This window comes from Neophocaena asiaeorientalis, unplaced genomic scaffold (genome assembly GCF_003031525.2).
Source record: "Neophocaena asiaeorientalis asiaeorientalis breed wild unplaced genomic scaffold, Neophocaena_asiaeorientalis_V1.1 scaffold43, whole genome shotgun sequence".
Classification (NCBI taxonomy): Eukaryota; Metazoa; Chordata; class Mammalia; order Artiodactyla; family Phocoenidae; genus Neophocaena; species Neophocaena asiaeorientalis.
Window position 1 is genome coordinate 4989908 of NW_020173674.1, and position 12757 is coordinate 5002664.

General features: G+C 41.9%; 1 protein-coding gene across 2 annotated transcripts in view; it reads left to right on the top strand.

Annotated features, from left to right (window-relative positions):
• KMT5B (lysine methyltransferase 5B) overlaps positions 1 to 12757 on the top strand; it is a 52707-nt gene that overhangs the window by 371 nt on the left and 39579 nt on the right. The window lies entirely within an intron of this gene.

The following is a 12757-nucleotide window of genomic DNA, read 5'->3' on the forward strand; positions in this document are numbered from 1 at the left end:
GCCGCCGGGCAGCGCCGGGCCGGCCCGCGGCCGCACGAGGGGAGCAGCCCCGCCGCTCGCGATTGGGGGACTCTGTTTTCCCTTTTCTCCAATGGGCAGCCGTGAATGGTCTCGCCCAATCTGCTCCCTCTGCCGCGCTCAACTTTGGGTTGTTTTTGTTTGGGCTCGAGCCTCCTTTCAGATTTCCTCCCGGGCCCGTCCTCCGCCCCGCTCCGTCCCTCCCCTGACAGCGGCTCCGGCTCCTGGCCGGGGCTTGCCTCCCGGGCCCCCTAAGTTGGCCGGCGTCTCGGGTCCCGAGAAAAGGCGTCGGTCCTCCCAGAGTGACTCGATTCTTTTCACATATCCAAAGGTGATGTATCAGCATCACCCCTACCTATGAGAGTGGGGGAAACGTTTACAAGATGACAACTCGACCCAACTTGCTGGAATGGTAGAGAAGCACGTTGGACCCAGAGAAACTCCCTCCCTCTCTGTTTGGCTTTATTTGACCCCGTGTTAGAGCTCTTTTACTTCCGATCCATTGACTGGGGGAACTTTAAGAATACTGAGGGGGTGAACATGTGTTCTTCGAAGTTAATTTTTCAGAACTTGCCGTATGAAATTCACCCTGGGGGGAAAAGTCTTATCTAGAGTGGTAGGCAGAACTGATTGGTTGTGATTGCGCTTCTTTTCATCAGGACCTTTTTAGATTTAAACCATTTTGATATAAAGTATAGTTGAACGTGGCTTTATAGGGTCATCAGAGGAAACAGTTGCTAGCTGAAGCTTTTCTTCCTTTAATGTTAAGAACACGCCTGTAACTTCTGATGATTGGTCATAAAAGCGTAAATATTTTGAAAAGGGAGAGGGCAATCAGTTTAGCCTGAAATAATCGCAGATAATTTGTGCATACTGGGAAGTTTACTTAAAGAGTTACTTACTATAGGTACAAGTTTGTAGCCGAATGTTTAGCAACTTCCACCGCAGGTGTGGGCCCGTCATCTAAGCATTCTCCTCTTCCTTTCCAAGCCCGGGCCCCAGTGGTTTCCCCTGCCTGGGGCCTTTTGCTCGCACCCTGCCTGGCATTCCTGCATCCCCTCCCCCGGATTGATACTCGCCTTCAGGAAGGCCCGGTGAGAGTGTTACCTCCTGGATAAATCTTCACACCCCTTGCAGACCTCTTACAACACAAGGGCAGGGGCTGACCCACTCAGGAGAAGACACACTTCTGCTTTGTTCCCTGAGCAGTTGTTACCTTGTATCGTATTTGGTTGTTGACCTTCCCCTCAGCTTTCTTGTGAGCTCGTTATTTATCTCCTCTGCTCAGAGCAGGTACAGAGTAGGTGGTCAGTAGACACTGGATGAAAAATGTTAATTAATAGAGCTTGGTGATTTATACTTAGTTTTTCTTTTTTTTTAATATTTATTTATTTATTTGGTTGTGCTGGGTCTTAGTTGCAGTAGGCGGGCTCCTTAGTTGAGGCATGTGAACTCTTAGTTGTGGCGTGCACGTGGGATCTAGTTCCCTGACCAGGGATCGACCCCCAGCCCCCTGCATTGAGAGCGTGGAATCTTAAGCACTGTGCCACCAGGAAAGTCCCTATATTTAGTTTTTCAAAATCTGTTCATTCTATTGTTATTGAAAACGTTGTTGTCATTGACACAGCAACTTAGTTTGGGTGTGAAAAGAATAATGGGGATACTTACTCTTTAACAGGAGAGTAGAGTAAGGCTTAATTTTTTATTAGCCCATAAACTTTGAAACCACACTCAAAGTCATTTCCACGTGCCCTCTTGCCATGTTTTCATTTGTCTTCACAGACACACTGAAGTGCTTATGTCTTGAATGCTCCATACCTGAACCAAATACCAGTGGGCAAAATGGGGGGAGGGGAGGATGGGGTATAGCAGAATATGCATGTGAAGGAAGTGGTAGCAGGTTGTGTGTCTTTGAGCTTAGAGTTTTGTGGGTGGAGCATGTTGGTTTATAAATTTTCCCTTGGGTCATCTGTATCTGGGATTGAATCTGATTTTTCTTTGAGTGTCAATTTGTGGGCTTATAGGACATGAGCTTGTGGCCTGCTTGTGTTGCAAAGGCATTTGTGTGTGAAGCATCTGAGCAGCTCCCTGTCCACAGGAATGCCCTTCCCACGGCTTATGAGAGCAAATCCTTTCAGATGAATGATGTCAGTTCCATTATTTTCTATTCTTGCCTGCTATATATGAGCTCTACTTTCTCTCCACTCACAAACTCCTTCCCCTTCATGGGCAAGAGTTACACGACTGTGTCAGCCCTAGAACACTAATTGCTGAGTTTTCCACACAGTGTTAAAGATAGGGACCATGTGTCCTTGTTCCAGTATGACACACTGTTGGTTCCATAGATACACTGAGTAAATGCAGGAAGAGAGCTTAGGATATCTGTATCTCAGATAGAGCTCTATGCAATATAAGTTGTTTTTTTTTTTTTTTTTTGCGGTACGCGGGCCTCTCACTGTTGTGGCCTCTCCCGTTGCGGAGCCGCGCAGGCTCAGCGGCCATGGCTCACGGGCCCAGCCGCTCCGCAGCATGTGGGATCCTCCCGGACCGGGGCACGAACCCGTGTCCCCTGCATCGGCAGGTGGACTCTCAACCACTGCGCCACCAGGGAAGCCCGCAATAGAAGTTTTATGTGTAAGATGTAACTTAATTTTTTAGCCTGATTTTTAGTTACTTTTTATTTTGGGAAAAAATGTATTTTACTGATGTGTCTTGGTGTAGGAAATGGTTTTAATTGCAATAAAAAGCACAAACTTAAATTTATTACAGGATAAAACGAGCCAATGCACTTTAAATTTCAAGTATTAGGGAGTTCTAACCATTAGAACACAGTGATTTGAAAAGTAATTGTTTTCTTGGACAGACTGTCAGCTCTGAAATCTTTGAATTGAATCCTGTGGTTTTAAATGTTTCATTTAACAAGCTGAATGGGGAAGGGTCCTAGCGAGCAAATCAGGGGACCCCGGGTCTTAGGAAGGTTTCACAACTTCCTTTAAATTCTTTCTACCAACTCTACATTCCGCTCCCCCCCCCCAAAAAAAAACCTTCTACAAATCTGTTTTTACTTTAGTTCTTATAATAATCCCTTTTCTTCCCTGTAATTTGGTGTTTCCTAGAAGATTAGAAGTGCTGGTTGAGAGGAAACATCATGCCTGACCAGTATCTAACCCTGTGTTTTTCTATTAATGTGATTGGAGTTTGTCCTGGTCAGATTACAGAAAGTCTAAGTAAGTTTTCACTTACAGTTATATCTTATTCAACAGACACATCCCCAAATTTTAGTCACGCACACCTTATTCTACATGCATTACAGGATTTTGCTATTTTAAAGGTGTGGAATAGAGAGAATCCATCTGTGCATGACGGACTCATCACCTTACTGTTGTAAATCAGCATTTATGTCTAGCTAAAAGAAAAAAAAAACGCTTTCCTTTTGATCCCCATATTGCTCATAGGCAGTAAGTTAGAGTGGATATATTATCTTTACATAGTTGGTGATGGAACCAGAACCATTTGCATTAATTCTAAAATATTGTCACAAAAGGGGGAAAAAAAACTCACTGATGTCCGTAGTCATTTGTTCTGTGAATTAGGCCTTGCTTCGTGATTTTCCTTCCAGCAGATTAAAGGGTTCCCAGGACGCTGGACCACTTTGGTCACTTGCTGCCTCTGGCTCCCACGTCTGCCAGCCAGGTTTGAAGCTGGCTGGTATCTGTGTGAGACAGAGTCAAACACCGCACCATCTCCTAAGGTTGATTATAACTAGAACTACAGTTGTACTTACAATTCTGGGGCTGGATGAAGGTCCGCTGGAGTAAGAATCAGTACCTGTGTTCCAGTCTGCTCCACCTTATTTGTGTAACACACTGACAGGGCCAAGCCTTAGTTTCTTCATCTGTAAAATAACTAAACATTAATCTCTGAGATCACTTCCAATTTTAAATTATACTTTATCTTTTAGACTTGATCGCCACCCATTTTCTCCCTTCTGAGAGCAAATTTAGTCATATTTTGCCATCTCTCCAGTCGGTTTACATAGCTCCTCTGTTTATTCCATGTAGTCTTTTCTCCTTGTTTTGAAATATTAAGTTGATGATACAGCTTACATCCATTTGGGTTTTCGAATTTGGAGACTAGGGTCCCAAAAGCCTAATTCTTAAGGTCTATATGGTTCCCACATCTCTGTGGCTCCTGCCTATCAGTTGCATTTCTGCAAGATGTCTTCTTTTCTGTATTATAAGAGTACACAAAAGTTCAGTGGAGCTAGGAAGCATTCCCCAGTGATAAGCCTGTTTGTTTGTGGTGATGCCCATGTGACTCAAATATTGAAGTAAACCCCAGACTTAGGCCTGAATGCTCGGGTTCTAGACTCAGCCTTCCACCTTAAAGCAGTTTGACTTCAGGAAGGCAACTTCATTCTGAGCTTTAGCCATCTCATTTGTAGTGGTAATACCTGTCTCGCCTGCCTCATAGGGTTGCCAAGCTGGTGAACCCTCAGTCATGCGTGTTAGGGTGCAGCAGACACCTGACTTGCACATCTTTATAGGAACACCGGGTCAGTACATCTCTCATGACACTAGGATTGCCTCTCAGCTTTAAGGCAAAAGATCCCTTCAGTGAAGGGTCATTCTGCTTCCTATTCTGCACTCTTCTGCTCTGTTCATCAGATACTTGGTTTTCACATGCTTCCGTGTGGTTTTGCAAGGTCCTCCACTCCTTAGTAGCCCCGCGTAGATTTTCCTGAAAGCTGAAACTCTCGTGCGCCCTCTAGTGTTCCCTGCGCACAACCAATATTCCAGCACCACGAACAGTGCCCGGTGGCTCCCAGTAGGTTCTTGATAAATGTTGGATTGAGTTGATTCTAGGTCTTCCGAATGATTCATTTTGTCTGTCTCATTTTTATAACAAGGTTGAAATATATGATCTCTGAAAAGTATCAGTGATCTCTGAAAAGTATTTTTATTTTCAAAAAAAATCTTTATGTTGCATGTTATGAAGGGATATATATTTTTAGCAAGAAAACCAACCTACTCTTAGGAAAATGGATCCCCCAGCTAAAGAGTAAAGGGGGCTGATCCTTCAGCCAGTGAGCCCGTAGAGTCTGGAGCCGGAGAGGCCATATACAAACCTGCTTCTCCCTTCCCGTTAAAAAAGAAACAAAAATCAGACCTCATTCAGAGGAGGATTTAGACAAAGCCAGTTGCTTCGGAAAATATTTGTTTGGTGGATATAAACAGATACCAGGAGTGTTTCTGATCCAAAAAGAAGATGATTGTTTCTGTATTTATGCTTTTGATTTATCCTCCTTGATCATCCAGTCTAAAGTTTGTTCCTATATTATTCTCTCCTGATATCCTAGTTGTTTCCTTTGTAGCTCTTACCAGAATTTACTATTTCATGCTTATTTGATTGTCTCTTCCCACACTATACTCTGAGCTCCATAAAATCAGGAACCATGTCCCTTTTTGTTCTAGGGTCTTCCTCTTCAAGTATGGGGCGAAGCATGTTTAAGAATTTGAGTCAGGATTATATTGCTTTCTTATATGGTGTCAAGAGTGTACAGTCTTTAAACCCCACCTTGGCTAATTTGTTTTTCTAATTCTCTAAGGCTTCCTCTCCTTTGTAAAGTGGGGGTGATAATAGTAGTATTGTATATGTTGTATATATTTAATGTTTTTATTATATGAATTATGTCATATAATTTAATATCATATGTTAATGAATATTTTAAATATATCGTATATGTTAAGGGACTGTGATGTGGGTAAATGATATGATATATGTGAAGTTATTAGCACAGTTCTTGGATCGTAGTAACGAGCAATAGTGTGAAGTGGTGCCCAGAGAACTGGAGCTAAGAGGTGTCTCTCTGTCATCCCCATGGCACTCAGTTCTTCACCCACGTCTTGAGCGGACATTACTTAGCTGTGTGTTGGACACTGTGCTAGGCATTGAGCGGCATGCCCCAGGCGCTGTAAGTGGGGAATGCTCCTTTGCAAGGCCTCTCTGACTCTCACGGTGCCAGCATGTGTCTCTTGCTTATTTTATTCCCTTTTCTCTTCACTCCCCTTTTCCTTTCATTTAACTGACCATGATAAAGCTCAAAAATATCTTTTTTTTTTTTGGTTTCACATATTGGTAGCATATTATCTTGTCAGAAGAAGTGAATTACTTTGGGCAGGTAATACATGTCCCTGAGCCTGTTTCTTTTAATCTAAGACTTTTTGCTCTGAAATTCTGTGATTTTTTGAATTAAGATAATGTTGAAATGCTTGGTGAATTGTAAAGTCCTCTGTTAATGTTACTCTTTTCACAGTCACTTCTCTCCTGAGTTTTAACATCTTACGACAGTTTCACGTGGGTAGTGCCCCATCCTCAAATTCAGCAAACCAAACTTTCTCATCTTTCCCGCAAATGTGTTCCTTCTGCAGTCCCTAACTCACTTCATGGCAATCTTGCAGTCTCCCCAACTGAAACTTCTACCCCAACTAGAGATTTCTGACTTGACTTCCTTTCTGTCCCTCAGCGCCTATGTCTGATTTGTCACCAAGTCTTGCCAAGCTCGTATTTGAAAAACCAGAGCTTTCCTCTCTCTTCCCATCCATTTCTACTCTTCGTTGCATTTAGTTTTCGAACTGGTCTCTCTGCCGCCAATCACATGCTTTTTAGCTAGTGGGATCCTTTCTATGGGTACAGTTGAGCAAATTCTCCAGTCTTTCACCTGTGTAACCAGAAAAAAAGGTACCTGCTTTACAGGGCGTGACAAATGATAAAGTTAATATAGGAAGCACTAAGTGAATGGAGGAGCAATTATTTTAACAAATGGAGTTACAGTAAGATAATATTTTATCAGATACACAACAAGGTATATTCTATTGTAACAAAATCTGCAGTCCCTCTGAATGTTGACATGTGAGGCTAATTCAGTGATGTTTAACTATACATTGTTGCCAGAAGTCACATTCCTTCTCTTCAGGAGCTGTAGGAAAAGCAAAGCTGATCTCAACTCTGTATCATAAATTAGCACCCCTGGTCCTTTTTTATTCTGTTGAAAATTTGTACTTTTTTTAATGGATGAGGTGATGTGATTTTTTTTTTTTCTTTCCTGTGGGAGTTACGGTAGGATGAGGAATGGAGGGGAGATTTCTACTTGATTGTTTAAAGTTTTGTGAATAATACATCAGCAAATCTTCTTTGTTTCTTAGTTACATGAAAAGAGGAGACAGTTGGAGACCTTTATTGTATTAGCAGTTTCTGCTTATTTAATCCTTGTGCCAAACCTCTTTTCATTTTACTAATGAGACATTAGCGAGGTTAAATGGCTTGTCCAGGGTCACATTGCTGGAGAGCAGTGAGTGGAGCCAGGGCGGCACCGATGCTTTGACTCCACCCCGATCCACGTCCTGAGCCACTGTGCGCGCTGCCCCTTGCACGGTCTGCCACCTGGCCTTTAGGACCCAGCCCAAGAACCACCTTTTGGAAGTTTTTTCTCACCCTTGTCTTTGCCTAGTAAGAATCAATTGTCCTTTGTTCTACTTACCTCATAGCCTCTCAGGAACTGTGGGCTGTACTTACAGACTCTTGACACTAGGTGGCATCTGTTTCTAGAAAAGTAAAATGCTGTTTGGGTCTCAGAGACTACTCTAACAAAGGAAGCGTCCTTGATTTTACTTATAGGCACTACGAGGTAAGCGGATGGGTCAGACACGGAGAGATGGGGAGGAGATTTTAGGGAGATTAGGGGCAGAATTCCCCTCAACAACCACGTCAGCTAAAACCTTTATTTTAGAAATACCTACTGAGACAATTGGAGACACAGATCTTTCTTACATAAAACCCTTTGTTGTGATACGTGTTGGTGTACGTGTGGTGTACATAAATAAGGAACTGTGAAACAGTATTTTCTGTAATGAGTTTATCACACGCTCAGCTGTAGTTCAGTGGCTGAATAAGTATAAGGGTTGCAAACGTCTGATCGTAGACTTAACCAGTGGTGGCTGTTTTGCTGTTTAAAATGGTCTGCTAAATGAAAAAGTCTAATAGTTCTGATTTTCTTTTTTTATTGTAAACATATATGTAAATATGATAATGTTCAGTATGTTACGTCTAAGGAAGATCTTGGTTAACTGTGCTTAAACAGTGCATGAGTAATTAGATGTAATTGAGACACCAGCTTTATCTTCAAAATCCATATAGCTCTCTCTGTAGCCGTGTTTCATATGTGCAGTTGAAGGGGGAAATGTCTTTTTTTAAAAGTGTATTTAAGACAACTTTTTAAAGGTGCTTAAAATCTCTTTCCCTGTGGCATGTTGGAATTTTATGTATTTCTGGAGTCTAATTAGAAAGCATTTTTACTTTGATTTGCTTTTTCCTGGTCTCTGTATTAGTTTCCTGTGTGTGCTGTAACAAAGTACCACAGACTTGGTGGCTTAAAATAGCAGACATGTATTCTCTCACAGTTCTGGAGGCCGGAAGTTCACCATCAGTTTCACTGGACCAAAATCAAGATATGGGTAGGACTCCCTCCAGAGGCTCTAAGAGAGCATTGTTCTTTGCCTCTTCCAGTTTCTGGTGACTGTGGCATTCCTTTGCTTGTGGCCACCTCACGCCACTCTTTTCCTCTTCTTCTCAAGTGTGTGTGGTATCCAATCTCCCTCTGCCTCTCCCTTTTAAGGGCACTTGGGATGACATTTTGGGCCCACCTGGATAATCTCTTTCATCTCAAAATCTGTAATTTACTCATATCTCCAAAGACCCCTTTCCTTATAAATTAACATTCATAGGTTTCAGATTAAGACCTGATAGATATCTTTGGGGACCATTTTCCAGCCTCCTTTAGAGAAGTTATTGCAACCAACTTAGGAGGATTAGTGACGCTATCTCTAGCCATCATTCTATCCTGAAAGGGGGTGGGTGGAGCATTATTATGCATTGGTGGGACTGCTCTTTTCAGGCACCATCCTCTTGCTGGTCTGATTGGGGCTTTGTCACCTGAGGCTACTTGAGAAAGCTGTTAAATTGGCTGAAGCAAAACGCATGTGAGTTTGACTCTACAAAAGCTGGAAAAGGAAAGCAGAAATGATACTTTTAATAATGGCATGTCATTAGTAATTATTTTACAAGTATAAAGACGTATTCTTTGCTCTGGAGTTTGGTGCTAGATACCCGGTTAGCGTTGAATCTGCATGACGGCTCCAGTTGTAGAGCAACAAGGGCTTAATGCTGAATTAAGAAGAAGAAAAATGCCCAAGACTTTTCTTTCGTACCACTAAGACTAGTTGAACTCTGACAGGTCATCTAAATTCTTAAATGAGATTTATTTCTGACTGTTCATAGGAGCAAGTTTTAAGGTTATAGGTGAGATCATGGATTCATGGTAGCTATCTAAGAAATTGGCAACTGGGCAATTACCCTGTCAAACTGCATTACAGAATTACAATGGAATAGTGATCCCAGATGCTTCTGATGGCTTCTCAGGGCTTCTTCAACTGGTCTGATTGTGTGAATTATTACTGTAGGATTCCATGGAACCTTGGCTATATGTTATCTGCAGATGAATTTGGAATAACCGTTGATAAATACTGACATGGAATTCTTTGGTACATATATTATAGAGTCCTTTTGTAATTTTAGATTTGAGGGAGAAAACTAATACCCACTGGGGCTTATGTGTAGCAGTTACGTTTGAGACTAGAAAGGGGGATATGATATGAATGGACCTGTGGTATGTTGGGCCTTGTGCTAGGTTCCAGTGATACGGAAGTGTACCTTAGCTCGTTTATACTGCAGTGGGGAAGGCAAGTGTCACCAGGTAATTACATAAAGAAGTGAATACAGTTGTGATAAGCACCATGAAGGAGGAATATTCAAGCATGTACCCAGACAGATCTCCTGGGTGGAGGGGTGGGAGGTGGGCACTGATGGGCAGGCTGGCAGTAGCCCAAGTGCAGAGGCCAGTGGTGGGAAGATGCCTTGCACACTAGAGGGTCGTAAGCTAGGCTGTGTCTGGAGTATTAGCTGGAGCAAGGGGTGAGACTGGCAGGGCTGGATCATGCAGGACCTGTAGGCCTTGGTAAGTAAGGTAAATTCTGTTAATGGTAGTTCTTAACAGCTTCAGAATACTTTTATTTTTGCTATTGCATGTAATTTTCACATGTGAGATAGGCTGCACACATGAGGCCCTAGAAGGGGGAATTGGTTTTTTACTTAACTAGTGGGATGTTGTTGGAACTGATAGTAGTCTGAGTAGTTTCACCCCTGGTCCACCTTGTGCTCTTTGCTCTTTTGGGGTGGGGGTGGGGGCTGTGTGTTTGTTTGTTGTTTCTTCTTTGGACAGTGCTTTCTTTCATTGCTATGCTTTTTATTTGTGTTTGTCTTCCTTGTGCTTATTTTAAATATAAAGCCCCTGGGAGTCTGGGATTGTGACACTTGAGCATCAGAGTCCACAAGCAAAGGCATCAAAAACTTGTGGAAGTAGTTCAGTGATATTTTTTCAGTTCCCATCAACCTAGGAGTCTGATATTTGAATTGCTGTGTTTAAAGCTTTAGAAGTTGGCTTTAACTTACATACATACGGATGATACAGAAGGATTTTTGTGAAATCTGTTTTATTTTCCTTATATACACCTTTATTTTTTATTACAAAGTAATATATGTTCATTTTGAAAAGTTGAACCTTTTGAAGAATATGTCATGTAACAGTTAAAAAAATTGCTTGTAATCTTTTTCTCCAAAGATAAAACTGTTAACTGGTGTATCGCATTGTTTTCTTAGCAAATTGTAACTGAATCACTTGAAAAATGTTTGTTCTGCTTTTTCTCAATAAAGATTTTCAAAAGTGCTCTAGCAAGCTAGACCCTGCTTTTTAAAAATATATGTTATCTTTTCATTTTCAGCCACTTGGGGATTGTTTCCATTTCGATGGATAATTTCTCAAAGATAAACTATCTGCAGACAAGTTCAGCTTGTAAACTGGATAGAGTTCTTGGTAATGGCACAGGAATTATTTTGAAATTCTTGATAGTCTTTCAGAATCAATATTTTCATTTTTCTGACAGATGTCTTGAAATCCTGATTTGTTTTTAGGATATTCAACAAAAAATTCCTTTCCAAAAGCTTTAAGTGAAAAAGAATTGAAACCAAAGTTCTCAAATTGGAGGTGAGCAGCTGAGCTCAAAAGTCACTAAGAGTTTACGATCCTTGTGTGTGTCCATAAAGGGACAGTGGGAGGCTAACAGAGTGTTGACATTTGTCGAGGGTCCATCACTGGGAATAGAGCGGGCACTTTACATAAACCAAGCGCATTTTTCTACGGAACAACTCTGTGGTTTCTTTAGAAACGTGAATATCAAGTATTGGGGGAAGCGGATTGTTTGGGTTTTTTCCAATTATAAATAAATAGGTTCACTGTAAACATTTTGGGGAAAAAATCTTTTCTTGATGTTAATCCCATTCCCCTGAAGACAGCCATTGCTCTTGGTGATTTCGATTGTATGACGATGTGTGTGTGTGCTTTTTACCTTTGTGGTATTAAAATGTGATTAAACTTTCCTCTTTAAATGCAACTCTTATTTTAGCAGTTTTCTAGCACGTTTTGTGTTGTCATAAATTGTGTGCATTTGATACTAGAATCTGAAGTATGTGCATCCTTCCCCACCTATTGGTCCAGTGAAACCTTTCCTGTTGATTTCCTGTTGATTTCAGGTAGTCCCTGGGGGTGGGTGCAAGGTGTGCCCATGCCAGAGCATAGTCACAGCTGCGTTTCCTTAGAGCCTGGTTGTGTCATTTTTGCGGACACTCATAAAAATAGAGGGGGCAAAGCCTTGCACAGAACCCTCAGGGATTCCGTCCATCAGCATACTCAGGTGATTTATTACTTCAGGCCAGAGAGCTAATTAATCTGTTCGTTTAAAAACTTTTTTTTTTTTTTTTTAAACAAAGATCCTTGTAAACTCTCTCAAGGCATGCTGGTCTCAAATTAACCTATTCCCACCATCTCCCATCCTGTGACTATTACATTCATCTTTTCTGGCACCTGAAATTTGGACTCTTTTTCTCTTGTTTGAAACAAATAACAAGAACTTAGGACTCTCTTTATTCATTATTCCTTAGAGTCCTTTCTGCCATCTCATTCTTTCCCCGTGAGCCCATGTTTCGAGACTTTATGTCCATTTCAGAAGTTCTCTGTCGTTTCTGAGAGAGGCTCACAGTGGCCCATCTGTCATGACTTTCAACTCTCAGAGATTTGCCTTATGAGCAGCTGCAGCCTGTGCCCAGCTGGGTCACTCCTTCCTGAAGCGCTGGGCCCTGGTTTGCTTTTGCTTCTCCTCCTGCCTCACTTGTTGCTCATTTTAGTATCCTTAGCTGCTGTTTCCTCATCTTGATCGCTAAATATTTGGGTGTCCCTCAGTCCTTAGACTTCTTTTATCTCTACTTACTTCCTAGGTGATTTCCTCTTGCCCCATGGCTTGAAATCCCATTAGTCTCCTGACTCCAAGTTTATACATCCAGCCTGGGCCTGTCCTCCAGATCCAGCTGCCTAAATATCTCTGCTTGGTCTCTAGTAGGCATCTCAAACATGACCAAACTCCTGCACCCCACCCCCTGCCAAAACCCGACCTCCCTGTGGTCTTTGTCACCTCCATAACTGCTAATTCCATTCTTCCACTTGCAAGCACATCTGAGCCCTCTCTCTTTCACACAGTGTCGGCAAAATCTTCAGAAAAGATCCTGAGACGAA